This window comes from Sinocyclocheilus rhinocerous, unplaced genomic scaffold, assembly GCF_001515625.1.
Source record: "Sinocyclocheilus rhinocerous isolate Xijiao unplaced genomic scaffold, SAMN03320098_v1.1 scaffold536, whole genome shotgun sequence".
NCBI classification, from domain to species: domain Eukaryota; kingdom Metazoa; phylum Chordata; class Actinopteri; order Cypriniformes; family Cyprinidae; genus Sinocyclocheilus; species Sinocyclocheilus rhinocerous.
In genome coordinates, this window is record NW_015647453.1 from 10,071 (window position 1) to 15,256 (window position 5,186).

The window sequence follows — 5,186 nt, forward strand, 5'->3', positions numbered from 1 at the left end:
GAAACACGCATTACACACACACACGAGAGAAACACACGCGTTACACACGAGAAACACATTACAGACACACACACACACACGAGAGAAACACACATTACACACGAGAAACACGCATTACACAAACACACACACACACGAGAGAAACACACACGAGAAACACGCATTACACACACACACACGAGAGAAACACACACGAGAAACACGCATTACACACACACACACACGAAAGAAACACACGGGAAACACATGCGTTACACACACACGTTAAACACGGGAGAAACACGTGCGTTACACACGAGAAACACACATTACACATGGGAAACACACGTTATACACACGAGAGAAACACACACGTTACACATGGGAAACACACACACACACGGGAAACACATGCGTTACACACACACGGGAGAAACATGCGTTACACACGAGAAACACATTACACATGGGAAACACACACACAAGAGAAACACACGTTACACACGAGAGAAACACACGTTACACACACACACACACACACAAACACACGAAATATTTATTGGAAATCCTATGATGCCTTTGAATATTGTTCTGGATAATGAATGGACTTGAGTCAGAAACATCTGATTTAGACTTTGTTTAGTGTTACTACCGATATAAAACCACTCAGATTATCTTAAACAGATAGTAAATGAACAGTCTTTAACACTAGTTAGTCAATCACTGCCACATCAACTCACCTCTGCTGGCTATTAACACACAGCTGACACCTTTCTGCTTAGTTTCAATGGCAAACACTCAATTTACCACAACTCTGAACTTTTCAGTTTTCTGAAGCCAAAACATTAAAGAACAGTCACTCAAGAGTCCAGAGACCAAAGAACCCATGTTTTATTAGTCCTAGTGTGATATGTTTACATAAGCGTTAAACTCTAAAATGAAATATGACGACAAGAAATGCAAACATCTTTTAAAAAACATTGGCTCATTAAAGCTAAGCTCTTTGTTTTTGTGGCACAAAGGCAGTTGAACGAACACACACACACACAGGAGCACGAGGCACATATAATCAGATATTAGTTTGGCGGATGAACCCAGTGAGACTCTGATTATTCATACGTGTGTGTGTGTGTGTGTGTGTGTGTGAGAGAGACGTTCCAGTTCTGTTCCCAGGAGTCGAACACACACAGAGACGTGAGAAAGTGCAGAAGCGTTTGTTCCAGTGTCCCGCAGCTGATTGGGCTGAAATGAAGGCACGTGTGTGAGGCTCCGCCCCTCAGGAGGCGTGTGTGTGTGTGTGTGTGTGAGCGTGTGTGTTGTCGGTCTGCGGTCCATCGTGCAGCGCGCTCAGTGCCAGTCTCAGGTGTTCTCTCAGCGTCTCGGCCTCGCGCTCGCTGCGGCTCTTCATCACGCTCAGCTCCTCACACACCTCACGGTAGCGCTCGCACACGCTGCTCTTCTCCTGACACACACACAAGAGAAACACACGTTACACACACACAACACACGTTACACACACACACACACACACACACAGGAAACACACACACACAGGGAAACACGTTACACAGGGAAACACGTTACACACACATGGGAGAAACACGCTTTACACACGAGAAATACGCATTACACACACACACACAATGGCAAACACTCAATTTACCACAACTCTGAACATTTCACTTTTCAGCTTCGTGAAGACAAAACATTAAAGAACAGTCACTCAAGAGTCCAGAGACCAAAGAACCCATGTTTTATTAGTCCTAGTGTGATATGTTTACATAAGCGTTAAACTCTAAAATGAAATATGACGACAAGAAATGCAAACATCTTTTAAAAAACATTGGCTCATTAAAGCTAAGCTCTTTGTTTTTGTGGCACAAAGGCAGTTGAACACACACACACACAGGAGCAGGAGGCACATATAATCAGATATTAGTTTGGCAGATGAACCCAGTGAGACTCTGATTATTCATACGTGTGTGTGTGTGTGTGTGTGTGAGAGACGTTCCAGTTCTGTTCCCAGGAGTCGAACACACACAGAGACGTGAGAAAGTGCAGAAGCGTTTGTTCCAGTGTCCCGCAGCTGATTGGGCTGAAATGAAGGCACGTGTGTGAGGCTCCGCCCCTCAGGAGGCGTGTGTGTGTGTGTGTGTGTGAGCGTGTGTGTTGTCGGTCTGCGGTCCATCGTGCAGCGCGCTCAGTGCCAGTCTCAGGTGTTCTCTCAGCGTCTCGGCCTCGCGCTCGCTGCGGCTCTTCATCACGCTCAGCTCCTCACACACCTCACGGTAGCGCTCGCACACGCTGCTCTTCTCCTGACACACACACACACACACGAGAGAAACACACGCGTTACACACGAGAAACACGCATTACACACACACACACGAGAGAAACACACGTTACACACGAGAAACACGCATTACACACACACACACGAGAGAAACACACGTTACACACGAGAAACACGCATTACACACACACACACGAGAGAAACACACACGAGAAACACGCATTACACACACACACACGAGAGAAACACACACGAGAAACACGCATTACACACACACACACACACACACATGAGAGAAACACACACGTTACATTACAGACACACACACACGGGAAACATGCGTTACACACACACACGGGAGAAATACGTTACACATGGGAAACATGCGTCACACACACACGAGAAACACACGTTACACAGGGAAACACGTTTTACACACACACACACACACACATGGGAGAAACACGCTTTACACACGAGAAATACGCATTACACACACACACACACAAAAGAAACACACACACACGGGAAACACATGCGTTACACACACACACACACACGTTACACACGGGAGAAACACATGCGTTACACACGAGAAACACACATTACACACGTTATACACACGAGAGAAACACATGAGAAACACACACGAGAGAAACACACGTTACACACACACACACACACACAAGAGAAACACATAAGCTACACATGGGAAACACAGGAAACACAGGTTACACACACACGTTACACACGGGAGAAACACATGCGTTACACACACACACACACACGTTACACACGGGAGAAACACATGCGTTACACACGAGAAACACACATTACACACGTTATACACACGAGAGAAACACACGTTACACACGTTATACACACGAGAGAAACACACGTTACACACGTTATACACACGAGAGAAACACACGTTACACACGTTATACACACGAGAGAAACACACGTTACACACGTTATACACACGAGAGAAACACACGTTACACACGTTATACACACGAGAGAAACACACGTTACACACGTTATACACACGAGAGAAACACACGTTACACACGTTATACACACGAGAGAAACACACGTTACACACGTTATACACACGAGAGAAACACACGTTACACACGTTATACACACGAGAGAAACACACGTTACACACGTTATACACACGAGAGAAACACACACGTTACACATGGGAAACACAGGAAACACAGGTTACACACACACGTTACACACGGGAAACACATGCGTTACACACACACACGAGAAAAAAAACACACATTACAGACACACACACACGGGAAACATGCGTTACACACACACACGAGAAAAAAAACACACATTACAGACACACACACACGGGAAACATGCGTTACACACACACACGGGAGAAATACGTTACACATGGGAAACATGCGTCACACACACACGAGAAACACACGTTACACAGGGAAACACGTTTTACACACACACACACACACACATGGGAGAAACACGCTTTACACACAAGAAATACGCATTACACACACACGAAAGAAACACACACGGGAAACACATGGGAGAAACACAGGAAACACACGTTACACACAAGAGAAACACACACACACACACACACAGGAAACACACACACACGAGAGAAACACACGAGAGAAACACACAAGAGAAACACATTCGTTACACACGGACACCAAAAGAAATGCTCCACACACACCGGAAACACGCATTACACAGAGACACCCATATGGGAAACACATGCTTTACACACACACACACACACACACACACACACAAAGGAAACACATATTACACTCGGGAAACGTGTTACACATAAGACATTCACGCATTACACACAGAAAGACACATACACACACACACGCAAGAAACATGCATTACACACAGGAAACACACGAGTCACACACACACACACACAAGAAACACATGCGTTACACATGGGAAACACACAGGAAACACAGGTTACATACACATACACACACTCTAGAAACACATGCGTTGCACACAGACACCAAAAGAAAACACTGACACACGGGTTACACACACACTCACACACAGGAAATGTGTTACACACAGATGCACACGTTACAGGAAACACTGTTACACATGGGACACACATTACACACAAGAAGCATGCGTTACACACAGGATGTTACAACATGTGTTACACAGACACACAGGAAACACGTGTTACACATAGGGCTGAACGATTTTGGAAAATAATTGCGATTTTTTTTAGCAATATTGCGATTTCATATGCGATAATTTTTTTAAAGCTCTTTATGTTCTGTATTATTCAACAAAGACAAGCTATAAATCATTGTATAGTATGCCCAACACAATATTAGATAGATTAAACATAAATGTTCTTTTCTGTAGGCCAGGCCTATATGTTACGATGAAATTAGGTGATGCAGGAATTGATATGAATGACATTTTTATTTAACAACTACAATCACAGTACATTGACTGATTTGTTGAACTTCCAACATTGTAAGCATGATAATTATGTTTAAATAAGCCTGGTGTAAACATTAATATGAAAGTCAGTAACAAATCACACAAACTAAAGTAGATTGCAGAAATATAAAAACAAATCTGTTGCATTACCACACTACTTTAGGTAATTCAAAGTCACTGTAATAAACATATGTAAACATGTGCACTGCACTTTTTAAACACTGTCTGTTAACTTTAAACCAGTGGTTCTCAAACTTTTTTGGTCGCACTGTAACACCGAGTTGAAATGTTAAACAGCCCAGATGGGAAACTGTGTGGGGCTAATAATGCACGGGAGACGAGAGGATGGCGTATTTTCCCGAGTTTAATAAAACACCTCAAGCACCGACACACTCGTCCACATACATGGGGGAACGAGTGAGGGAAAAAA

General features: G+C 43.7%; 1 pseudogene; it reads right to left on the reverse strand.

Moving 5' to 3' along the window:
- Positions 1 to 1,715: 1,715 nt before the first annotated feature.
- Positions 1,716 to 5,186, reverse strand: part of LOC107709157 (TRIO and F-actin-binding protein-like) — a 22,526-nt pseudogene continuing 19,055 nt past the window's right edge.